We start from the raw sequence: 27,731 nt of genomic DNA, 5'->3' as shown, positions 1-27,731 counted from the left end.
CAAACTCATTCCCCATGGGTCAGGCTGGAGAAGCATGATTTTTTTTTACAAAAGAATTGAGAAGGAGGACATCAAGCAAAGCCCAGATCTCCAAAACACAGACAAGTCAAAGGTTTCATTGCAGTTCTTGCAGCAGTAAAATCTGTGCTAGGTTTGACACACGTGTGGATCTCATGAATCTTTCCTCACTGCTTTCCGGTGCCAACAGTGCCCAGTTCTGGGTTCCAGAATTGCTGTTGACTGTATCCCGCTTACAAGCTGCTCCAGTCATCTCCATCCTGTAGCTGGACCAGCCCGATTTAAATAAATATTCACACTGGAGCAATAGACCATCCTAAGTACCAAATTAGGTTAAATATGTATATAGACTCCTGTTTTGCACATCTGACATCTTATGGGAGTGAATCCTGTGCTCACTGTAGTTGTGGTTATGCTTTAGAAATAGAGAACCTTGAAGTGTTATGTTCCCTTTTCTCTAGATGGATGCATCAAGTTATGCAAAATACATAGTAATGGTTCTTAAAATGGCTTTAAGACACTTGAAATGTCCTGTTACTTCACACATTAAAATAAGACAATTGAGCCTGTTCCAACAAACTATGAGCTTACAGCATTTTTAATTTTGTCTACAGCTCCTTCCTTCAACATAAAGAATGACACATCTGTGATTTCTATTTTTAGTCATAATTTTTACTTGGAAATAGCAAAAATACAAGCTGTGTAAATACCAACAGTGAAAACAGGCTTCCTACTTCCATCCTACTCACACTTCATGGGTTAATACTTCATTAACATGAGCACTGAATAGTAAATCATAGCAACATAAGGAGGACAGAAACACCTAATCTCTATTCGGGAGCATTTGAAACATGATTTCCTTAAAGTGACATTGTTCTACAGGGTCACTTAAACGTAAATATTTACATCTATTAAAGAGATATGGTGTTTTGGCTTGGATTTCCATGTCAGATTTTGACGTACAACATTCTTGCTTCCCTAACAAAGTTACAGTTCAAATATAGACTGAAGTTGAAATATTGGCAAAAGCTGTGACAGCAGCTTTAGTTATGAGATACAGGGAGATATTCCTACAGGCCAGCTTTTTAGCCATGGGCATGCAGGAATAGAGACCTTATCCTGGATATGAGTATTAATCCCTTCTGCTTTGTTTTTCACAGCTCCCTGGCAAAGTTATTCTACAAGATCATTTTGTGATTGAGGTGCTGAACAGCAAACAAGTTCAGTTCAGCTCTCAGTTTTGCCCCAGACTGTGTCATGTCAGGTAAGTCATTTAACCTCCTGGTATCTCAAGTCCCACCTCTATCATGGGAAAAACACAACCTGCCTAAGAGAGACTATGGGGACACAACCACATCTCAGGAGATCCTAAGAAGTAACTGTGACATGGCTTGAATAAATGCACACAGGAAAAATAGGTTTGCATTCTCCTCCTGTTTATAATTCATGGGTTGCTACTTCATTACCCTTGGCACTGAAGGATAATTTATATCAGCATGAAAAGGAAATAAACATTAGTAACTTTATTCAGTAACATTTTATAGGTGGTTTGCTTTGAGACAGTATTGGTCTAAAGAGCCACACAAATGCAGAGCAACAGGAAAGCAGATCCTTCGCTTTTAACTAATTCAACACAAGCACTTAATTCCTAGCACTCCAGAAGGCCATTTTCCTCTTAAATCCCTGCATATAGCTTTAAAACCTGGTAAAACATGACAAGTAAATGCCTAATAGCATGTGTGTGCCAAATTCACTGCTGATATTGTTAAGCAGCACAGGCTTTTCTGAAGGAGCTTTCAACTTCCAGATTACACAGCACACTGGAAAATCCCCCCACACCTGACTTTTTGAGTGGTTAAATCTTCTCTGAGAACCCAGTGTTGCCTCAGCCTGTTCATCAACTGGTTCAACACAATAAACCAGAGGCAAGAGTTAATTAGAGGCAAAGGTGGCTTAGGTGAATCTGCAATAAATGAAATAGGAAAAAATAAGAGACACATATAGACCTGGTTGCTGCTGGCAACACTGGCTGCCTCCAACCCACATGGCAGCTGCTCTCTATGGCCAGCCCAGTGTTCCCAGAGATGGGTAAATCCAAGGACCAGCACCTGTCTCTCACCAATTAACTGATGAAATTAAGCTGGGCAGTGCCCAGAACAAGTAAAAAGACACAGGCACTTACAAATCTTGCAAGGAAATTTGAATTCCAAGCATCAGTTGAGCCATGATACAAAAATGGAAAAGCTTCTCTGCATGTGATGAAGCAGATTTATCCACGGGTCTCATCTTTGTGGTGGGAGCTTCAGACTGAACCTAGTTAAATGAGAATAGAGGAAGGATATGTAGGACATAAAGTTACAGGCTGCCACTTCAGTCTGCCTCTTGTGTTCATCAGCAGCTCACAAATGCTGATCAGAGGGAAGGGCTGTGCCCATACATGAAAGACAGAGGCAGAGAAAGAACTGGCTTTTGTTAGTCTGGGTTTTTTTTTTTTAAATAAAATACTTACTTAATGTAAAAATAAGACTGGTAAAAGAAGTATAAATTTTCTCCGATTTTCACAGTGAGACTTAAGCAGATACCAACTGGTGTTGGAGTCTCAGTTCCTTTTGAAGGCACCACTGAGAGATTCGGAGTCGTGTTTCCAGAACAACAGTCTGAATTGAAATTAAAGCCTAAGTATCAGCAACCAAAAGTAGTCTAGCGAATACCTGAGTCAAACTGGGAGACATAATGAGCCGCCCTTCGTAACACGCAGAGAGCACTGCAGGAAGGTGGTTTTATGCAGTTTCCTAAGAATGTTATTATTTAAATTTATACACTATTTTTTCTTTGCATTTGTTGCATTTCAGAATGAGAATAACGTTGATTTCATCTTTGTTTCCTTTGTGCATCAGATTTCTTATTCTAATGAATTTTTCTAATTAATGCTATTGTTTTTATTTGTTAGCCTGGGTTGCTGTCTTTAAGATTTTGCTTGTTGAGATAAAAAAAAAATTGGTATATCTGATCTGGATTTATCTTTCCCAAATTGAACTGTGGTTGCTCAGCAGAACTCACAACAACTAACAAGAGACAGCAACTTTTTCATATTTCAGATCACACCCATGTAGGTACCAACATCACTAAAGTCACCAGATTTTCAAGAGGAGAACAACTTTAAGCCACAGGCGAAGAGCTGAATTTTAAGAGAAGTTTTACTGTAGGAGACATGAAGCCTGAAATACTAGGAGTTAAATCATAAAAGGTTGACTATAAAGAATCAAAACAAGGAGTAAGAGGAGGAGACATAAGCAGGGATGTCAAGTAGGTGTAAGGTTTGGTGGAAGGGAGATGAGAAAGGTGACAGCAGCAGTGCCATTTTGGAGAGAAGAACAGAAGAAGCTGCAGGGCTTGCTGACAAAACCTGGCCAAAACAGGTATTTCTGCTTTAAACAGAGAAATGGAGATAATTAACTGTTATTATTATTGCTATAATAGTCGATAATTAAAGCATATTGTAGATGAAGCCAGAGGAAAAAGGAGAGAGCTGGAGGGCTGATTTACAGTAACATTTGAAGAGAATACTAATAACAATTTTGTTGGGAAGAGAAAAGGAGGAAGAGGAAAAGAGTACAGATTTGAAGCTAACCAGCAAAACTAAACCACAGCTACCTTATAACTAAAGCAGACAAGAATCGTGACCTGAAGTGCCTGCTGGTCAGAGCTGTCCATGAGTTCCTCATATTGGAGAAACACTGCAGACTCAGTACTGATATATATGGTTCCCACCACACATAAGACCAAGAGAAAACTGTTTCAAATACAAAATCAGTGTATCTGGCACAGAGACACCACCTGCACCAGAGCCCTGGACCACATGGCTATGGGGAGACCAGAGCTCCACCACATCCCTCCTCAGCAACAGGCTTATGGCTCTAGGGACTTTCCAGCAATAACTGATAAATAGACAACATCCTTCCAATACATCATATCAGGAAAAACTGTAGACACAATATCATATTTTTAAAGCCAAATATGGGTATCCACTCTTCAGTGTTTTGTCTTATTTTTGTGGGGTTTTTTCCCCTAAGGACCCATACCCATTTTGTAGTTAATCAAAGAGAAACACCTTAATTAATGAGTTTTAAAAGCTAATGTGAAGTTAGCAACATCAGTCTGGATTTAGCAACTTCCTTAAGAGCACTGTGTGAACACCCTTAATCTCCAAGACAGCACCTTTTCCTCTTTTTTATCCCTTCTAAACAAAATACAGAGTTATAAATCAGTAATTCAAATTTAACACTACTATTACAAATTCTGTGCAAAAGATTAAACCACTGTTTTAGTGCTTTCCAAAGTTGCAGGTTCCTCCCAGGCATCAAGGCAGTTCAGGGGACTGCTCGTTATAGACAAACTTTTCTCTTGTGGCCCATTTCCAGTTCTCATCCTCGAGTCCCAAATCCTGTCATGCTGACCAGTTACATAAAAATGAAACATATCGTGTCCGCCCTTTGAATAAAACATTCATGTTTTTCTTCTTCCAGAAGGCATCACACGGAATTGCCATCCAGATGCTCAGCAGATGTTTTCTGGCTCTGTAGGACCTGTGGGATATATGTAGTTCTGTACACTAATGACATTATGAACACTGTAACGAAAATAATGCTTGCCCAGGTTCATCGTTAACACTAACAACATGACAGTGGCTCTGCTCAACAAACCTTAACAGGAGCTGACTCCCAAAGCCAAGAAATGGCAAGCGAGGTGTCAGTTTTACAGGGAAATGGACTTTCTTCATTGGGAACCTTTTCAGCTAAATGTTTGTGGTCTATTAGTGAAAATACTGTTCTCTGATGTTAAGACATCAGCCCATAATTAAGCCTCCTTCGACTAAGGATCAGGATATGAAGCTTTCATATCCCATTTTGCTGATGGTGTTTCTCTGTATTGGTAATAAAAATATCTTATAATAATGGGATGTACCCAAAAGGTAATTATATACACTAAAGGAGATGTGATTACATGTAACAATGACAAGGAATGCATTTTTTCAATGGATCTGTAACGCCTCTCATATTTTAGACAGTATTCACTTTATTAACTACAAATACACATGTTCAGCTGCAACTAAAATCCTCATCCCCCAGCCCCAAAAGTCAGCCCACAAATTGCAAATTAATCTCCAGACTTTTTGTTACAAGCCTTCCTGGGCCCCAAAAGGGAAAAGAAAATAACACATAAGTACTTACCACAAACATAACTACTGCAATATAGTACTTGTGAGAAATTGTTTCTAGTATCTTCACTAATGATGTGGGAAAAAGGGAATAAATGGCAAATGTCACCCAGATGAAAATAGGAAACCAAATACAGCAAGGAGCAAACTAGAGATGTTAGAAATGTGAATGAGATTGAGCTTCAAATGCCTCAAAATAGCATATCTTTGGAAAAAATAATTGAAAAAGCTTTAATGGGAAGGATGAATGTGTAAATGCAGATGTGCTAGAGCAGTGAGCAATGACTGATGGAGTATTCCTCAGTTATGAGAGGAAGCATAAGAACACTATGGCAGCAAAAGGAGGCCAGAACTCAGCTAAACGAGCTAAAGACTAAAATGTTGGGCCACAGAAATAAAGTTTCCACATCTACAATAATTTTCAGAAGTTTGCTATCTAACCTGTTCTCCAGTTTATAACAGTTATCGGTAAAAATTGAGAATAAACATAATTTTACTTTAAAACTTTTATAGCAACACTATGGAATTCAAGATTTCCTTTTATAAGTACAGAATAATAAAAGATGTAATCTAATGTATTTTTACACATTGCATTTAAGATAAGCACCGCTCATAGTACAAAATATTCTTTGCACAGTGATAAAAATCAGATGACCACAGTGTATCCAGTGACTCAAACTTTTTCCCAGGATGCAGTAAGGAATAATTACAGAAAACCACTTTTTGAGCCCACACAGTTAGTCAGTTCCTGAAGAAGGAGAAATATTGTTATTAAAAGCACTATAATCCATAGATGAGGATGTTCAGAGCACAATGTATCCAGCTGCTTTCCCCTCAGCGCTTGGTTCCTTCAGCTTCCTTTGAACAATCTCAGCCACGTTATTTGTTCCCTGTGTTTTGAAGGTTCTACAAATAACTATGATTTTTATTTCATCTCAGGGAGTTGCTGGGGCTGGCATAACTTGGTGTCTTGCTAATATTTGATTTAAGGAATGGGAAGTATTTCAAAAGACACATGAAGCAACTTGTTGGTAGAAATTCAACACATTCTGGTTTTGAAGCACTGCTGATTTGTGTTATTTGGAGGAACATCATCTTGATTCTTCTCCAAACAAGCTGGCATTAGTGATTATCCAGCATAGCTGTGAAAATATATGTTTACTGAGACAGGACTAGACATACTTATGAGAAAAGTTATCCAGCAAACTCTTTTTCAGTTTAAGGGTTAGAGATTGAAAAAATGGTAATTAAAACAAAGACAGCATCATATTCATTGCTTCACTAGTAGTAAGATCAAGATTTGGGTAAAGTTCAAAAGAAACATAAAAGAATCTGGTAACTGAGTAGATGTCAAAGATAAATCTCATGGGCAAGCAGCAAGATCTGCCAGGCTTGACAGAAGGGCCATATAATTACTATAAAGCATTTAAATAGGAGTAATATTAGACTTTGAAGGCACCGAAAGGTGAGTTAAAATCATTACCCCATGTGCCTTCACTCCAAGTCTAGACAAACATTTCTGCCGTAATATCAGAAGCTGTTTACTTAGCTTTCTGCTTTGCTAGTATTTCACCAGCCTGCTTGAAATTACCTATTAGAAACATTTTATAGCCAATTTGCTTTTATTAAAAAATTTTAGATGGAAATGTCCATGTATTTAGCTCTGTGCACAGTTTAGAAATAAGCAAAATATAACACAGCCTGATTATGGTTGAATCAGTTTGGGGACATAAGAACCATTTTGTGGCAAGAAAGAAAGAAATAATTGAATCGGCAAATTGCCAATTTCCTTTCTGTCCATTAGGTCTGCAGCAGAATTGATCTGCGTGCACTGCCCACCTTGCTAAAATTGCCCCAAAGGATGTCCACAAAGGTCCCTTGTGCTGCTACTGTGAGCTGGACCACACCACATGTATTTCTAAATCTGGAGTCATAAACTTAATGGATCTGTAGAAATGGATTTCTGTGGAAGCATCTGCAGGATTCACACAGAAATGATGTGATTCCATTTACTCTGCCTATTATAAGATTGTGATATATGAAGTCTGGATGTATAGAATTCTTCACAGAGATACTTTTGGGGCTAATAAAAACAAGAAAAGCCTGATGGCTTTTCCAGAATGGGATATTTGTGCAAATAAGTTGGTACTGAACTAAGAGGACAAATATCTCTGCTGTGAGAGGTGCATAACCAGTCTTACAGTGGCTTGGATGCGTTAGAGACAAAGTGTGAAAAAAAAGCCAAAAACAGAGGAATGGAAGCAAGATGTTACATTGCTTTAAAAACAAACAGAATCCAACATGTTCAGGAAGAACATCTGGCTGACATTCACATGGGTCAGGGCTAGAAAATCTGGCTCTGGAGTCCCGGAAGATGGAAAAGGGGAAAAGCCTTGAGGAGGAAAACTCCCTCAAAGGGGCAAGAGGGGATGGTGAGAAACTGAAAAATATCAAGCCAGCTCCCCAGAGCAGCCTGACAGGCAAAACAGAGAACAGCAAGTTGAGCTAGGCCTATATTTTTATTGCAAAAAAAAAAAAAAATGTTTGGAATAGAAGCTTTCATCATGTTCTAATTCAAACTCCCTGCATCACAAAGTCCAAGTTTTGTTATGGGTGTAGCACTGCTTTTTCTTTACGCTTATAAAATAATCATTAATGGCATAATCATTCTTCAGATAACCTTTTAATCCTGTTGGAACTTCTCTTCCTCCATACAGAGCAGTTGCACATTTAGTCTTTCATGGAAGGATGCTCTGTGCTCTTTGAGTTGGGATGTTTAGGGACCTCATTCCTGTCCTGATTATGACCTGCTTCAGCATCTTTTAGAGTTGTTCTTCCCTACAGAATGCTATTCAGGAGCTATTTTATTACCCAGTGTATTGAATATACACACTTCACAGAAAACAATAACTCCCCTTAATAGTTAGCTTAAAACTAGTTTTAATATCTAAAATATATTAATATTGTGCATTAGCTGGAGTCAGTTTCTCTTCAGTGAAGAATACAGAGCTCAGTTTCAGTATACATTAGCCAAATAATCAAGCCTAGATTGTCCCACAAGGAACATTATTAAGTAAATTATAGAAGACACAGTAAAAATTAATCATTTTTACTTCCATCAGAATACTGGATAATATATGATAAATAGCTCCCCATGGCATACGGCTAAAAATGACATTATTTAATGACCTTTGCATCTGTACAGTTAAGACGATGTGGAATAATTTAAATTCATAATATGTACTGCTTCTTTCATTGTTCTGGGTTGTAAGAATTGATCTGCTGGGGGAGATACAGCTCATTCCTATGACTTTAGTTCTTTAAGGAGTTAGAATGTTTCACAGGTAGCCCCACCATGAGAAGGAAAATCCACAGCTCTGTACAAGAAGCCAAGAGCTATGAGCTTCTGTTGTTCTTGGGGTATCCAGGTCACCAGTATTTGCAAATTTGATCTTTCCAGCCTTTAGTATATCCAGCATAAACTCAAATTAATTTGTTACTGGTCCTGATATGTTGTCTCCCTATCTCCCTTTTAAGATTTTTCCGTATAAATGAGACCATAGTCTAAATATTTTATCAACTCCATGTTATTTACAATAATCCTGTTTATTTTTGACCCCATGTATCTCACTGATGAGCTCTGTGCTGTTCCCAGCTGCAGGTAGCTGGATTACGTGGGTCTGGAGAAGTGTGACTGAGTTGGAATGAAAAATACAGAGTCTCCTAGAGAATTTTACAAAATACACATAAGGAAATAACACAGAAACATGACGGCTTGACCAGCTCAAACTCAACGTGCATGTTGAGTCCAACATTGCCCACAGCCAGTGTTTAGAGAAGAACACAAGCAAAAGGCAAGAACATAAAGACATTTCCCACAATACCTTCCCAGTCTGCAGCTGGTTGTGGTTCAAGGATTTCCTGAAACTGTGGTGGAATCTTTGTATCTGACAGATTTTTTTTCCTCCAAGGATTTTCTTCAGTGGTTGTTCAGTTTTTGGTTTGTTTTGAACTCTGCAGATTTTTGACATATCCCACAAGATGGAAAAAACCACCTCACATTAATAAACCAGCAAATACACATCATTAAAATTTGATTTTGTACCTTAGGTACGTTGAGGGACTTATGCAATAAAAATAGACAGCAGTTGTTTGCCTGTTATTTATGCCCTATATTCTTTATACATACACACATACTACTGACATTATATTCAATCTACTATAAAACAAATAGGTATCTCTTTAAAGCTATATTATATATTAAATTGGAAAAACCGTCCCCTTGTCTTCATTATCTCAAGAAACATTAATTTTAAATATATTTTAGCATCTCCAGAGAGTTTTGCAAAAGCAAATATAGGTTGACCAATCACCATTAAAAATCAAGGAATAAACAACATGGAAAAAGTTCTGTTCCGACTGTGGAAGATGAAAATTTACATCTTTAAAACCAGTCGATTCTATGATTCTATGTCCTCATCTGATAATTAAAATGATTCATTAAAAATTGACAGTGGTAACCTTTTAATATACTGCTATAAGAATATAACCATTAATTGCAGAGTATTTCCAGTTACAGGTTGGATTAATTTTTAATTGTAGTTTAATGCAATTTCATATTACAAAACTATTTATTTCCTTTTATGGTCTGAGCGATTTCATGGTGAAATCTGCATAAACCACCAAAACTGCAAACCAAAGATGTGCTGTGGCTGTTTCTCTTCCCATTACTGTTAATGGGAGCATTTTCTTAGTACTCTCAATACAACTAAGTGAATTAAATTGCTTATATGGCCTTCATGGAGTGAAATATGGCTAATTAGTTATTTGTGCTCTCTACATAGATGATCTTGAGAAGGCAATAATTGCACCGAATAGGCATTAACTTCAAGAAAGCCCCTGAAAATTGACCAGAGAAGTAATGGAGTACACAGCAAATATTTAATTTGAAAACTTCCTCTGAGTTAATACGAGCATTAGTCATTGTTCTGATCACATCACACTGATGTGTTGAGCTGCTGTCACTGTAGCCTGGTCAGACATCAGATTCAATTAAAGTTCCTCAGTGTTTTGATTTCTTCTTTTCCCTCAGTCAAATACTAGCATTTTTTTTCCTTACAGAAGTTAATTGTATTTTTATATCTTGAAATGGTTTCATGTAACTGAATCCTGATCTGATTGGATATTAGGAAAAAAATCTTCACAGGAAGGGATGTTGGGCATTGGAACAGGCTGCCCAGGGCAGTGGTGGAGTCACCATCCCTGGAGGCATTCAAAAGGTGTTTAGATGAGGTTCTTAGGGACATAGCACTAGAGTTAGGTTAGGGTATGGATGGACTCAATGATCCTGAGGGTCTCTTCCAACTGAAATGATTCTATGAATAGAAATATTTTGCAATTATTATTTTCTCTTCAATATAAAACAAGATCCAGATTGGCCTTTTATCAAAATAGCCATTAAGTCAAATTATCCCTGTTCTTAATAGAAAGATTCAAAGAAAAAAGGAAGGATGGAAAATTCTCCCTTCAACTTTCCTGTCTCTGGCTAATTAAATCCCACTCCAGCTAATTAAATCCCAGCTCTGGCAGCCAGAAGCATGGGCAGAAAGGACAGGGGATCCCCAAGGGCAGCCTGAACCCCCTTGTCAGGGCACAGACCAACGGACCACACTCTGAGGATGCTTCACCCCCGCCCTGGCATCAGCCAAGACCACACACTGGGAATCCCAACAGAGATTTCTCCTCCCAATTTACCCATCAACTCCACCTCTCTATTTTCAGCTATGCACTGTTTTCAAGTAAGCATCACATTTTAACTTTTGTGATTAACCCGGCCTTAATTGTCCCAGCCACACCCGGCCAGGCAAGGCAGATCCTCAGGTGCTTCCCATCTTATGCAGACAGACACATTTTGCAGCCTGTGCCAGGGCATAGCAGGGTAAGAACACCCCTCAGCATTTTCAAGTGTAAAACAGCTGGGAATGGCTTATGAAAACAATTAAAAGAAACACATGTTTTCATAAAAAAAGGGAAATTATATAATCAAACATCTGCAGAAGCATCCTCTAGCGATAAATGTAACACTCTCTAATGCGAGGTGTAGGACATTACATATGCACAGTTTCATACACATCCCACAGCAATCTGTGTCTGGTAGCTAGAATATATATTTAGCTCTTATCTTGTGAAGTGACTTTTAATGACATTTAAAAGTGCTAAGGCACTTGGAGGATTAGACTCTTTATTAGTCCCGGTGTTTCCCTGTAAGCGGTTGCTCAGATATTAAATGCTCCCTCTGTCAGGGCACATAAAACAAACATCGAGCCCATTTGATATGGTGCAAATGTTTAATGTAATTTTGTTTTGATGACTTTATTCTCATCACCTTTACACATTTCTCTGCATACAAACCTTCATAGTGTAGTAATTACTTACTTCATCTCTTAATTAAGAAGTGCCAAGTCTTGAGAAACTGCCTCAAATTTTATTCAGCCTATTTTAGTTTCTCAGCCAGGCAAAACTTTCTCTGGAAGTACACACTTCTGATTTTTCTTATCGGAGGGAGCACAGGTTAGCACTTCAACTATAAACCCCTCCTTCTAAAACAAATAAAGCAGCAGTTAAAAGCTCTGTGTGCAATATCTGCTGTCCCTTGACCGATAATAACTTATGGCAGCATTAACCCAGCTCCTTCCCCAGTAACGTGTCACCTCAGGCCAGCAAAGGTGACAGAACGAGTCCGTACATCAGTGACAGACGTTACTGTTGCGATGCAGAGATGGTTTTGCAGAGGGGTAGTTTGGTGTCCCCATCAGCAGCAGCTGTGGGCACACATAGTCCCTCTTGCCCAATTGTGCCCATCAACAAAGCTCACACTGAGCTGGTAAAGCACAATGTGCTTTCAGCTTCCCCAGCAAGGCCACAGCTTAAGGAGATTTATCCCAAAAAATCTTTCATGCCTTCAGGTCCATAATAAAGAGAAGAGAGCTGGAGCTACACTGGGGCTTTCAACAATTTCCCCAATAAGTTCTCTTCCTAAAATAAAATCTTAAATGACTTCCCAGAACATTTTCCTAAAGAAAAAAATAAAAATCCTACTCTTGTTTATCTTAGTCCACCTCCCTGAAAAGCCAATAAAACCATCCAAATACACATATTGCCTACCACTGAGTATGGTCAAGCCTCTGGATACCAGCTTTGTAGTAATATTTTTCTTTACACTCTCAACAAGCAACACAGACACAAGCCAGAGATGGGGCAATTTTAATATTTCCCCACTCTCATATCCAAAGAGTTTCAAGGTTGAGGAAATTGAGGCTCTTCTGAAAGGACAAAGTGTTCACTCTGCTGTAATGTGGAGCTTTGTAATACACCAATCCTACCCCTCATGACAACCCAGAAGTGTTCTCATGCTGAGAACAACTTTTGTGTCATGAGCAGGAATGAGCCATCCAAAAAAAAAAACCAGCGTCTTACTCCAGCAAGGGAAATATCACATGAACATTTTTACTACTCTGTTCTTTGGGATCTGATTTTTTTTTTTATTGACAGAACTGATAAATTCTCCACTGTCTGAAAGATAACACTCATCACGTCTGGCTATACAGTCAGCTTTTAACATTCTGTACAAGGAAATTCAATAGTTGTACTGAATACTGCAGTCTAAATACAGAACAGGGAAATAAGGGAATTTGGTGCTGGTAAGGCCAATTATTTTCCTCTTGTGAGCTGATCTATATTATAATTCAGGGTATAAACACAATAATTCCAGCACTTTCTTCCAGAGGAAATGCACACAGCTTCAGATAACAAGATAATGCAGAAAGGATTCATTTCCTACAAGCTGTCTCTGTATTGTTTATCGAGCTAAATAAAAGTGAGGGATGTGCAATACATAATCACAAAGCATCTTTCTGTCACAAGAGAAGCTCTTTTCTACATAACTGATATTTGTTGTTGTTCTAGTTTTAAAACAAGAATTAGAGCAATCAGTGATATGAAAAACAGGACAAACAAACAACTTGGAGCTGTTTCTGCATTCAATTGTTTATAAGTTTCCCCACAAGTTTGACAAGGTAGGCTGTGTCAGGGTGTACAGGTATATCTTAGCAGAGGTTTTAATTCAATTAAATAAATATTTCTTGAATCTGGTATGTTTGCAGCCTTATAATTTACCTTTGATTGTCACTCATGCAAGTGAGTCTTTCCCTCTCCCTATCAACAGTTTAAGTGTTTACACAATTAATCATCCATTATTAAAGTCTCTACTGTAACCATCCTGTGTCACGAGTAATTTATAATTGGAAATTCATGCCTAAAGGTAGGATTTGCATAACAGTGAGATTTTACCTTGTAGCCCTCCTATTAGTTGCACGCGTACAAACAAATGCGGGCTCATCCCATGGCTCAGGAAGGGCAAATCTGAAGAAAATCCTCTAACATTCCTGCTGGAAAACCCTGATTTAAAGTAATGCTGCTGGGTCCCACAAGATCCATCACTATCCAGGCTGGTAGAGCAAGACTTTGTGCTTTCTTCTACCTCCTGTTCTGCTGCCTACATGACACTTCTGCTGGGGCAGAGATAGGGGATAAAGGAGGATTTGGTGCTGGATTATGATTTCTCACCCTTCCGAATGCACTGAGATGTGATTCCCAAGTCAACCCATAAATAAAGCAGGAATTTTACAGCTTGTGCATGGAGCTGTCATCCTTCTCACATTAGGCGATATCAGCACAGGTCTGCCAATACACGAGCTGACTACGTCCCTGATTTCAGTGGGAACAAGTAATAATTTGTAATGAAAATGGAAATCAGTTTGATAAAACATTCCTGATTTTCCTTGAAGTGTACAGAGTCCTCTAATTCAAAAAGGTTCTATAAAGAAAAAACACTTTCATGTGTCCTTATACAGACCCAGCAAGGAAACACTTAAAAAAAAAAATCTCTGCAGAGTCAAATAATCCAAATATTTATGCAATTTCTAAAAAACCCCAATGTTTTCAAACTCCGCAGTGCTGTAGATCTTCAGTCTTTTGCAGTAAAAGCAGCAAAAGTTTGCAGATCAACAATCTTACTGCAAACCTGTAATGACTAAATTGTGATTGATGATATCAATTTGTGAGCAAAACTGCCACCACAACATCCCATAGCAACAAGAGGCAACCTGTGCAGGATTTCCCACTTGTGCGGTGATTACAGTGATAATGATGAAATTGTTTTGAAAGGATTTCTAAGAGTCTGGTATTCCAGTGGAGTCCAGCATTTGAAGGAAACAAAAGCTTCTTTCAGACTTGTTTTGTGTGTAAATTGGGGCAATCTCAAAAACTACAACACACTTAAGATGTGCAAATCCTGGCTGGGAAACTTTCACCTTCCATAGGTGGCTCATCACCAAGTCAGTGAATTAGTGGCAAATTCCAGAGGTCAATAGTGTGATTCAGTATCCATTAGATGGAAAAACCCTACTCAGTGGACACAGCACAAATGTGAAATCAACACACTTTCTGGTCTTGAGCATATCTGTAGAACATGTCTAGCCAAAACCCCAATTTCATCTACAACTGTGTTACAACATTAAGAGATTTTCCCAAACATGGGTGATGAAAGGTCATTTTTGAGAACAGGGGATAAAATAGGAACATCCTAGGAATTTACAAGAAAGACTCGTGGGGGCTTTTTATATGTATTGCCTTATCAGCTTACAAAAAAAAAAGCATACTGTAAAGTTCATGTTGAAGAGAAAGGTCAGGCTTCACCGTACAGAAAAGGCTACTCTTGAAACAATCATCAAGGAAAGATCCAGCAAAACTAGAACTGAAAACAAGATTTTACAGTTGGTTTATACCAACTTTTTTCTACATTTTCACTACATTTCCTGGAGAAAGTGTTACAAATACTACAGTATACCTACGCCATAATTAACCATTCTTTCCATGGGTGTCCATAATTATTCTGGTTGTATATTCTGGACTGCAGTATGGCTTGCCCTATATCAGAGCACAAGAGAGAACATGGGATGAGATGTTTCTTGCTTCTTTCTGCTGACTATCAGCTGTGGAAACAACTGCAAGGAGCAAATCCTCCCTGAATGACCCCAGGCTCTTCTCCATGCAGAGATAAGTGGGCATTTGCTTATGTTTCCAGGTCTATCAGCACCCTCAGAGAAGTCAAATGTCAATACACAAACACAATTTTCTTCCTCCTGGTCTGTTCTTTGGACAATGCAATATTATATTTGTACCGCACTGTGACAAAGAGGAGGGAACAAGGCAGAAAAACAATAAAAACCCACTTGAGATGCCATTAGGAACAGGAATTGCTAATTTTAATGTCTGGTCTATTTCCTGAAATTTAACTTCCCTTTAATTTTTAATCATTTACAATTGCTTTGAATTGCAAACCAAGGAAAAACAGAATCAAGAAAGTCACCGTGCTACCTGCAAAGCCAAACCACTGCAGCAAGCCAATCGATGTGATACAACTCCAGCCAAATCAAGCTGCGGGGAGCAACTTGTCCCTCAGGAGAGGTCTTCTCCTCCATACAGGGCCAACCTGCCAGCTACACCCTTTGCAATAAGCTGCATGGCAGGCTCTTCCTCTCCAAGATGGAGCTAAGAGACCTTATCGTAGCCTGAAGACCTTATCACAGCCTTTCCACACTTAAAAGTGGCCTATAAAAGAGATGGGAACAGGCTTTTTAGCAGGACCTGTTGCAATAGGACAAAGGTTGATGGTTTTAAACTAAAATAGGGGAGATACAGGCTAAATATGAGAAAGAAATTTTTGCCCCAGGGTGGTGAGAGTCTGACCCAGGTTGCTCAGAGAAGTGGTGGATGAACCATCCTTGGAGACACCCCAGGCCAGGCTGGACGAGGCTCTGAGTAACGTGAGCTGGTGAAGATGTCTCTGCTTATGGTAGGGGTTGGACAGGATGAGTTATGAAGGTCCCTTCCAACCCACACCATTCTGTGATTCTGTGTTCTTCTTGGGAAATATGTAGGGATTGGTTTGTACTATATTCTTGTGTGACTTATAATGGCTTAATTACAATTATATTGATTCTACACAGTAGTATCTATTTTCAGATGACCTGACCTGTTATTTCATCTGCATACACAGTAGCCACATTTGCAGTGATATTTTCCATACATGTTACCTGCTCTATGTCTTTCCATACTCAGTTGATAGGTGACCATAACTAAACTGTACTATGTGAAACAGTGTAGCAGTTCACTACACCTCTGTCCTTACAGACAGAGCAATATCAATCCATCTCAGTTAAAACCACCTGAAAATCCCAAAGTAAGACTGAGTATTTAAACCACCCTAGCAACTGAAGATGGGTGCTTGATTAGGTCCACGTACTCTTTATTGCTGTTACTTTGCCGATAGGCTTTGGGACAGGCTCAGAGTGTGACAACAACCTGAATCCAAAATTATTCCTTATTTGATCACTATTACTGGTTATTTTTTTTTGTTTGGTTGATTTTTTTTTTTTTACATGGTACACATGTCAGAGCAGCTTAAATAGATCAATCTTTTAGAAGGTACTGTACTAAACCTGTAAAATGTCTTATCTTCCAGTCTGGTCCCTGAAAATCCACAATAAATACTAGTTTAAGTTGCACACTTTTGAGGCAGACCCAGTAGGTGGTGTTTTCCTTCCAGAGATCACTCTGTATGAGGAATATACAATCATAAACCCATTTTGATTGGAAGAGACCCTCAAGATGATCAGCTCCATATACTGACATGGTTATACCAATATCACCAAGATTGCTTTGCACAGCCTACCAACACCCTCTGCCTTCAAATACTCCCACAACCTCACCATCGCACTGCAAAAACAGCTCAGCAACCTCATTTTTGCAGGCACTCTGAAGTGAAAAGGCACAGACAATTAACAATAATTATTAGGGGCCCAAGGAGGGCCGTGGCCAAACTCTCCCCAGGCCGAGAAAGGGGAGCATGGGTTGTCCTGCACCTTTTACTCCCTCTGTACCCCATCCTGGATTTGCAGACACAGCCTGGACAGGTCGTTAGCAGCAAACATTACAAACAGTAATTACTGTGAGAAGAGTTCACTTATCTGATGGTTAATAGTGGTTTAGAAATAGTCAAATGCCATGGAATACAGTCAAGAATACGAATGAAAGCTCCATCTGCAAATAAAGCATCTGACTCATCACAACAGATATTGCATACACATAAATAAACCTGAATACCTTGATCTTTACACAGAACTTATATGTCAAGAAAAATATAGTAATAATCACTGACAAAGAAAATCCCTAACAAGAAGGCAGTATTGTTGCCCGGTACTAGACCACTAACAGATCATTTTGGTGGCTTTTGATCCTGAAATTTGTTTATTTTCATACTGTTTCTGTAGAGATCATGGTAATATGATTATGTCTGTATTTTGTTACAGAAGATAGTTGTGTATAAACTAATAGTACTTTGTGGAAGGTATGGGACTGATCAAAGTGATAAAATGGATTTGAAATTAACTTGGTGTAAAGATGGATCTTTACACTTTAATAATAGCAAGGAATAAAAGGAAAAAACAACCCAGGTCAGTAGGTTAATCCATTTTGAATGTTTGCTCGGCTCTGCCCTTACAGAAGGATCCCTCGGAAAGAACTACTCAGAAAACTTTTACTATATTGAACATTATTAAAGAAGACCATATTTCGATATGTGGATTGAACTCCTGAATCACTTTACATGATATGGGGTGTTGTGATATGAAAGCAAACAGAATTTAACACTACCTTGTATAAGACCATTTTGTTATTAATCTTCAGTCCTGTAAAATAATACATAAAGGTACTTTTTATATAGCTACATGCAGGCAGTCTTTGCACTAAAAACCCCTTTTTAATATTTTTGGATGACCTGAAATTGCTGAGAATCACAGGAAAATGCCAACAAATTAAAAAAGCAGTTTCCAATATCTTTTATAAAAGGTAGTAGCTGCCCTGTCCCTCTAGAAGCAGTTGGATTTTGTTATTCTTCTGGAACAGGATCTAATTCGCTAGCCTGGTTTACTGTGTATGCTATTAAATATGGATACTTTTAGGTTGACATTTCTAATTATTTTAGCTCTGTTTTTATTCAAAGGTGCTTAACATCAAGAGTATTTTCTGAACAGTTCCTTTAGAGCCCTCTTACAGATGAGAGTTTGTTCTCCTAAGGTAAAAATACACAGAGATCAGAACTCCTCCTTGAAACTTACGTTTTCAGAATCAACCTTTTGTTCTAGAAGAAACAGGTCATAGAAATGACTAGATTGTGGTCAGGTTCTTGCTGATAAAAGGGAAAAAGGAGGACTCTCAAAGGAGCACAAAGTCAACCTTGGCAGAGCCTCATCTGTCCCCCCTCTTGGAGTCAGAGGCACAAAATCAGTCCACAGGGAGGTTTAGTCCATCTCACTTCATTACCTTTTAATAAATATAATTAGCATTCAAAGTGAACCAGAAGAGTTAAAGAAAAAAGATTGGGGAATTGTTATGTGGGTATTCAGGAATTATCAGCATCTCCAAAGCCAAATACTCCAGTGTAAAATATGGCCATGTTTATGCCCTATAAAGGGAACAAATGCATAATTCCTTAATCCTATTTTAAGGGCTCATATCATCCGGCATTTCTTCTGCTTACCATTCCTACTCTGTGCTACCCTGTGTTTTACCTGCTTTAAGTCAAGGTCATTCCATTCTAACCCAATTTCTTGAAGCTGGGTTAAAACTTTTGGGCCAAACATGTTTCAGTATAGATGAGATCTCTATTAATGTGGTCTACACAGCCCAGGAGCAGCAGCAGCACCACAATTGACATTGCTTAGTTGCAGTATCAAGTAATACAAATATTTTTAGTTTTTGTACCACTAAGTATTTGCAATTTCAAGAAAACTTTCATTCTCATTGCAACTCCACTTTCTCATTGAAACACACTTCTGTGAAACATGTTTAGACTGTAAACTTCAGGTCGTATTTTCAGTTCATTCCACTTCGTAGTATAAAGCTACCTGTTGATTGAGATTTCTCTTTAAGTCAATAATAGCCCTTAGCAAGAATCAGTAGCTCTTTGTTATTTATACATAGTTTTATTGAACTAAACTGCTGTTCACAGTTTAACCTTTCAGAAATTATAATTTTATTTTTTTTAAGGATTGCCCTTAACTCTGTTGCAATCTACTGCAAACCACATCAGACTAGAGAAGCTTACAAGTGAATGATAACCATAATTCAGTGTTTACTGCTTCAAACGTTGATCTTGCCATTCTAGCAGTAAAATTTCTTATATGCTCTTGATTTAGTTTTCAGTGGCATGGAAACAACCAATATGCAAGTAATAATAAAAGGACTGCATTAAAGGGAGTGCTGGATTTATGATCCACCCAGCAGAAATCTATCAATTTTGATCAGGTCCTAGGCACAGTTACTAATATCATTTCACACTACGTTGCACAGTTCCTTACCAAGTTATTAATTGCCTCATAAGACAATACAGTATTGGAGGAAATAAAGAGCTAAATCATCAAATAGATTATTTATTCATTGCTTAAGAATATGCATTTTGATTGGCAAAAAGTATGATTAAAAGCAAATATTGCCTCTTTTGTCTCACTGATTAATTCTGCATCCTTTTTGGTCTATTGTTATTACTCCATCCTAAAATCTTAACATTAGAACTTGAAAAGAATAACTGGACATGGTAGGTCATGCCTGTATGGTACTGTTTCCTATAAATCCTTTGTTTCAGGGATATTCTTCCCCTTTGCCCAGTCTAGCTGATAGTGGTCCCCAAGACAGAATTTCAATTTAAGATTACAGTCTGACTTCACTTATTCCTGATTAAAAAAAAAAAAACATGCATTATGATGAATAACCATAATCTATAATTAAAAGACTCCAAAAGAGTATGAAATATTTTCTGTGACAAACAGAATGACATAAGAGCGCTAAGTGAGATCATCTTGACTTCTACCTTAAATCTTCTGCAGACTGCAAGCACAGTCCTGCAAATCTCATTTAGCAAAATGCTTAAGGAAGGTTTTATCCTTTGTGAATACTCAAAGAGACAAAGGAGACTGCAAAGGAGAAGACAGGGCAAGCAGTGATGGTTTTAAACCAAAGGAGGGGAGATTCAGGCTGGATATAAGGAAGGAATTGTTGGCCCTGAGGGTGGTGAGAGCCTGGCCCAGGTTGCCCAGAGAGATGGTGGATGAACCATCCCTGGAGACATCCCAGGCCAGGCTGGACGGGGCTCTGAGCACCCTGAACTGGTGAAGATGTCCCTAGTCATGGCAGGGGGGGCACTGAGGGAGCTAGGAAGGTCCCTTCAACCCAAATTATCTTGTGATTCTATGACCTTGGACACTGAGGGCTCCATCACTGATGGTGCCAGCCTGGATCCCAGCTCTGCTCTGGCCAAGTGTCCTTTCAGAGCTTCACCACTACTTGCTGGTTGATTGAACTCCTGAAATGGAGAGGGATTTGCAGAAGTCCCAAAGCCTGTCAGGACTAGAGTAGATGTAAGAATTCACAAAAAACAGGTGTAGAAATGTCTGGAGGAAGCTTTAGAGACAAGACCTGGAGCAGTCTGAGCTGCAGGCATCTCTCACATTGCTGTAACCTCAGGTGAAAAGCAGGACCCTGAGGAAGACATGGCAGTTAGTGATGGTGTTTAGGAGCCAAAATATTCGGATACATGCCCATATCCCCGTGCTGAGAACAAGGACAATAAGTTTCGTAGAAAAAAGTAATCCCACTCCCAAAGTGTGTCTTTTCCATCTTAAAAAGGTTGAACCTACATTTTACTACACATTTAAAATACTTCAAAGAAACCTTCACAGTGCTGTAAATACTTCCAAATCTGTGCCCAGAACAACTCTTTGCTCTTAAAAGCTACTAGAGATTTGAAAATTCTGCTATATATCTTAGTCTCACAGACTACTCAATCTTAAATCCTATCTGGGCTAGTAGTAGCGAGTGTAATAATATTTTTTTAAAAGGGTGTAAAAAAACCCTTATGGTGAAAAGTCTGCCCTCAGGGACATCTCTTACCCACTCCTGTCTGTTAATGTTTAGTGATCCTGTCAGTTTAAATTCTAAAAACATGAGGATTTCTCTTATGCATTCTGATTTTCTGTAATAAATCTTGATCTTCTCATTATCGACACAAATACCATATAATCCCTGTTTATCCTACTGAGCTCTTGGTCTTAAAGTTATCTAGTGATAAAAAGCTCCAAAGGTTAATTGCGCATTGTGTGCAGTTACTATTTCGGCGTATTCAGAGTGTGTTACTTTTCCATTAAACCACATGTTCCCACCTGAAAGCATAAGTAGGAGCATTTGATAACCCTTCCTCGCACTATTAATTGTTTTGTAGGACTCTGTTGTTCCTTTTTCTATTTTTTTTAAATTGTCTAAACCATACTATTCTCCTTTCTCAGACATTCCCTATACTGGTATTCTTTAAATACCATTTTTGCTATGAGATCTTCCTGGAGCAAAATGCCAAGAACTAAGTAAATCAAGGCACTGTATACGAGAAATGCAACATTCAATAACTTCTGCAATATCTTCAACAACTTTAAAGTTAGTATCACATTTTGGAAGGCAGCCACAGGCAAAATAATATTCACCAGGCCATGATCTTGCTCCAAACCCCAGAGCAACTATCATTTTCTTTTCTCCTCTAGATGTTGCAGATGGAGTTTGGTACCTGTTCAACCATCCTATTAGAGAGGGGCTCAAATGAGTGGCTGGGGACATGCTGGGTTTGTTTCAATATTAGGAAAATTAGCATGCTTAAAATGACCAGTCTTTAAATAAGGCAATTGAGCTGCAGAAGACATAAGCGCTGCATTGATTTACCACAGTGGAAGAAAAGCTCGATAATTTATACAACTTTTAAATTGTATTTTATATAATCAAAATGCAAAGTGGTTGACTCCTAATATGTATGAAATTTATCACATGGCATAGCTATTCAATAAAATAAGTAATCTCCAGGTTTGCTTTTTAGTAATAGAATAAGCAAGGTGATTCTACCATGCTATGTTTATTGTTTAATAAAATTATTTGACATTATTATTCCTAAAGGGTTGAAAGCCTTGATCCTTCTGTTTTACCTTGGGACAAGAGCAGCCTTGTAGTGATATATCCTTTGGCATTGTTGTTCTAATAACGTGCTAATGCAAAAAGAAACCTTGAAAATGATGTGTCTCAGAGCACATGACAAAATATGTCCAGGAACACACAGCAGCAGAACCTGCACACCAAGTACCACCTCGAGGGGACCATGGGCCACTATAAACCCCTCAACTCCACACTTTACAGTCTAGCTGCTTTAAAGAAAAAGCCACTGCAGGCAGAGAATGAACCTACAGCATTTCAGAAAAAACACCTCAACTCATATTGCAGGATTTAACAGCCAATACCTAAGTCATGGAAACCTGGCAAAGTACAAATAAGACAAAGGAACTATTTTATAATACCTAAGTTTATGGCCTGGCTTAGAAGGAATAGCAAGAGTAGAACCTACACTAAGTGAATTTTCACACTTTAATGGAAGGCATTCTTTGTTCTCACTAGCAAGGAAGCAATCTGGAAATCAGATTAATCAGTTCAGGTATGTTAGCAGATACACAGACTATAGTTTCAAGCTTTGGTAGCACTGTATACACATTTTCAGTATAATTTTGCTTGCTGAGAGAACACATACAGGAGGTTGTACAGCTAGCCAGTAAATAGTTACATTGGCAGAAAAATGATTGCAAGCTGCTCAAATGCTTAAACTGTTTCAGAGCCAAGATAAAGGAGGTTTCAGTGTGTCCCCAGTGTGTGAAACTGTCAGAATCTGATAATCAACGTGGAGGTCCTGCTCATCCTGTCCCTGGATGGTCACAACCAGCTCTGTTGTACATAAGTAACCTTATTTGTTTTGTTTTGTTTTTTAAATAAAAATCTTAAGGTTAATTCCTTGTTTAAAACAAACAACCAAACATATTTAAATGTGATTAGGCACATATATTCTCAATGAGTGTGTGTCAGAGACACAACAGACAAGCTATTCCCTGGCTAGAAACATTACATTTTGCTTTCTGTTCTAAGTCCCAGCAGCTCATGATTGGATGCACCTTGTAAAATACATAGTGAGGTCCATACAGATGCTCTGTTGTGTCTACCAGTATGTGTCTGTGGAATAATAAAGACCTAAAGCTGGTGTCATCAGACAAAATCCAAACTTTTGAAGAAACCAGGATCATCTCTTTTTTAATTTGTCTGGAGTAAGCAAATATAACTAAAGGATGAAGATATCCGAGACCTATCTGTGACAACTTCTCAGACTTGGGAACCATTCTCAATTTAACAAGCCAATTAAGGAAAATTATCAAAGTTATACCATGCTTCAGTGTCTAGAAGGTATAAACCCACAGGGATAAACAGCAGTACAAGTGATTTTGTACTGCCTAAGAGATTATTTAGGCATTAGTAATTCATGCACTGAAAGAAAAGAGACTACACCTCCTGATTTCACACAACAGTATTTTCTTTCCAAGGTAGAAGAGTCAGAAATTACATTAAAACCCCCAGGGAAGGTAGTATGTTTTTACTCCCCCAGTTCTTTCACTGCAGCTACTTGTGTATTGTTTCAGCTCCACTGACCCCTTGTGCTACAGCACATATTCCTCCTCGTGAAAGACAGTTTTAAAACACAAAATAAAGAAGCCTGTTACATGCCAAGAACATCCTCAGCCCCTGATGTTGCAGTCAGCATCATGCAGTTACATATCAGATAACTTTAGCGGAGATCTTGGACTCACTGGCACACAATCTGTCACTAAACAAGGATTAAATTAGTTAATTAATTTATTTAATACTTTTACAGGTTTCTAAATGCTCTGACTTTCAGTACTTGTCCAACCTTATTCTTACCCTCTAGTGGTTAGATACATTCACCTTGTATCCAGTGTTTATGCTTTTTGACTGCTCAGCACTCTAATATCTGCGTAATCAGTATTTACTTTTAAGTGAAATGCTGCAGTGCACTGCTAATACTCAAGAAACTGATACATTTGATATGTTAGTATAAATTGACACATTAGTGGGAAGTTAAACAGATAATATCCTCACTTTTCTAGATTATAACTTTCCTGAATATTAATATAAACTATTACTTCCAGATAGCCTGGAAAACTGTGTTCACCTCTTCCTCCTTCTTCCCCAGCTGTATATCCTGAGCATGATGTCATATGGTATGGAACGTCCCTTGGGTCAGCTGTCCCAGCTCTGTCCCCTCCCGACCTTCCATCCACTCCCCACCTTCTCCTTGGCAGGCCACTAGAAGCTGAAAAGTTTTTGACTACCCAGCAACGACCAAAACATCAGTGTATTATCATAATTATTCCCATACTAAATCCAAAACACAGCACTAGACCAGCTACTGGGAAGAAAATTCACATTCTCCCAGCTGAAATCAGGACAACGGGGAAGTTCTGTAGACATGGCTAACAGACCAGAAGGATTATCTAGTAGTTCTGCTTCTAAAACATTATAAAAAGGATCTAGAAAAGGAAAATGATGTAAATTTTCCCCATCTTTTTATTCACATTACTTTTAAATTATGTCTAAAAAGGCTTTTTCTCACTGGCCACTTGAAGACATGAGTATAAAGAATAACCAGCCTGTCTCTTTGGATGGATTTGCAGGTATCAAACCCCTAGATTTTCCCATATTCACCTCTTAACCTTGTGGATCACCTTGGAACACAGGCTAAATGGTTTTCCTCCTGAGGTACACACTTAAAAAGCTTTCTGCACTATTTTCACCTGCTCAGAAAAAGATGTGTTAATTCATTCATTCTTCAAGAAGTCACAACCATTTTCATGTCCTGAAGGTGGTCACATGGGACAAAACTAATTTATATTTCAATTATTTGCTTCACCCATTCAGCTTCCGTGGATGACACATTCAAGAGGGAACAGGGAAGGAGAACAAAGTTCTGTGCCTTTCCTTTCCCCAAGTTTGAGAGAAAAATAGAGATTTAGAGCCTGAGGAATTGAAAATGTGAATAAATTGCTACAACATAGGTAAGGAAAAGAATCCCAAAACCACCTAAGTCAAAATTCATAGCAACAAATCCACAAGGAGTCCATGCACTTTCCTGTGACAAATAAGAAGTAGAGGAAGGGAGTCAAGTGGATGAACCTCTACAAGGAAGGAGAGATGATGAAGCATAATATGTCAGTATTATTGATCACTACCTTTGGTAATCATCTCAATTTTTCAAGATAAATGTAACAGTAATGGGTTTGTGGTGGTGGTGGGTGGGTTGTCCTTGTTTTTAAATAAGTTCCCACACCGTGATTAGAAAGCAAACATTTGATAATTGAGAGTCAACCTTTTCATGTATAAAAACCAGACAATTTGTAGATCAATGCATATTTTAGACTAAATGGTCCTTGCTACAGAAATGAAGTAGAATAGGAAGCAACAAAGTCCTTTACAAATCTGCTTATGTCTTGTCGGGTAAGATCACGTAGCCCAAGGACCACATCACTGAAGTTACCAGTCCCTCCACAAATTTAAACAAATTGTATATTCTCTTTAAACCCCAGTCAATATTTTTAATACTTTGTGGCTGGGGAAAGAAAAGAAAGCAAAAAGTGTGTCAGAATTTAGCATATAGATAGTTAAATCTCCAGAAATTTCAGTTTAGCTCTTTTAAGTCATCACCTCTGGTCACTTTAGAGTTAAGATTAGTGATGTCTTGGAAAAGGTAGCACCTAACAAAGTCTGAATTAAGCAGCACTGTATTTCTACTTCTTGTTAAGATTACAGCTCAGGCAGCTTTCACTGTGCATTCACAGTAAATCTCATAGAATAGCCCATCTATTGCACAACACAGATTGTACCAGAGCTGGTAATTACCCCTTCACATGTGGCAGCTCAATGTTTTGAGAAGCATTAATTTAATATAACATAACAGTGTTCTACTTAAGGCCATATATTCTTAGTAAACAGCATGGTAAAAGAGACAGAATTTTGTTTAGCCAATATTTTCTTTTAACAGATCAAAACAGAAAATACATATTGTTGATTAGTTGGAAAGATTGGTTTTTCTTTAAAATTCTCTTTCACTGAACACAGAAGTATAAAGAAAGCTACATTAATTCCTCCTGAAGAAAGAAATAAGTCTTTCTGTTGGCTTAAGCATTGTTGCAAAATTATGTCTATTCCTTATGTATGTTTTCTTTGCTAGCCCATAACAGACAAGACACCTGGTCCTCAGCCAACATAAACAGGTCTCACCAATTTAGGTAAACTCCTGGCAGCCTGGATGTTAATACAAACCAGCCAGACATTATAAACACAAGTTTCAATTCAGAATGAGGTGTTGTCCGAACAAGTGCTGCTTGGGACAAACACAAGATCCCCAGGATCGCTCCTGGTACCCGACCGTGACACATCGTGATGCTCCAGCCAGCGCAGCATCTTGATCAGCCCTGGTGGGCTACAAACAGAACATGCCAGCTCCCTGCTATATAAGGGATTTTTTCTGCATATTTCACCTTGTCATCTTTGCAAATTAGGCACACAAGGAGCAGCCATGCGTACAGCACACTTTTCCCTTGTCACTTTGTCCTTTCTTAAGGGGGCGAGCTTTGAATGAGACAATTAGAATATCTTTGTGCTGCTCCTGCAGCTTGAGTCAGAAGGAAAAAGGGATGAATGTGTTTCCTTTCTAGCTATGCAATCCCAAAGCAGCAGAGTAGTGGGGCCTTACACCTCAACAAGGAAGAAATATGCATTTTATTGCTAAAGAAAGTTCTTCAGGAATCAAACAGCATCTGCCATGTCTAGTGATTAATAATCACCTGTGCCTGCTTCATCCAATGCTCTTGTTTACTTAGAAGCAAAAGTTTCACCATGAAACCAGTTAAGTCTCTTGATAAGAAGTATGTATTGGTGGGTCTACAAGGGAACAGGACAAATTAAATTAAAAAAAAAAAAAAGCAGGGAGCACAGGGATTAGGTTTTTCCAGAGCCTACTTTGAAAAAGCACTCGGAATGCAATTTATATGTTAAAACAGATTTCTAACAACAGTACTCCAATGTACATACATTATAAATGCAACAGTTTTAAAATGCCAAAGCTCTGCAGCAGCTGTAAAGCCAACCAATACAGAAAACAGTGTTTGTCCTTAGAGAAACCCCAACTGTATTAGCAATTTATTTACACTGCCTTTAGCAGAAGGAGAAAAGAATAAGTTACAGACTTGAAATTTTCTTTTAGTTGCCATAAGCCATATTGAGCCATAGAGTGTCCTTGTAACAAGACTTACCTGTTGCACAGTGGGAGAAGAGCAAGAAGCAAGATTTTGTCTCTCGGTTCCAGCAGTTGAACACATTGGAGAGGAGAAACAGACACAAGCCCACAAGTATTTGGGTTCCACACGCAGAAGGAAAGAAAGGACCCAAA

General features: G+C 38.4%; 1 long non-coding RNA gene across 1 annotated transcript; it reads right to left on the bottom strand.

Moving 5' to 3' along the window:
• Positions 1 to 750: 750 nt before the first annotated feature.
• LOC135580194 (uncharacterized) lies at positions 751 to 27,731 on the bottom strand. The gene is made up of 3 exons (XR_010474505.1): positions 27,595 to 27,731; positions 2,201 to 2,331; positions 751 to 1,981 (listed from the first exon to the last, which is right to left on the bottom strand). It is a non-coding gene; the product is annotated as an uncharacterized LOC135580194 (long non-coding RNA).

This window comes from Columba livia, chromosome 9, assembly GCF_036013475.1.
Source record: "Columba livia isolate bColLiv1 breed racing homer chromosome 9, bColLiv1.pat.W.v2, whole genome shotgun sequence".
Classification (NCBI taxonomy): Eukaryota; Metazoa; Chordata; class Aves; order Columbiformes; family Columbidae; genus Columba; species Columba livia.
This window is presented reverse-complemented; position numbering and strand designations above follow the sequence as displayed.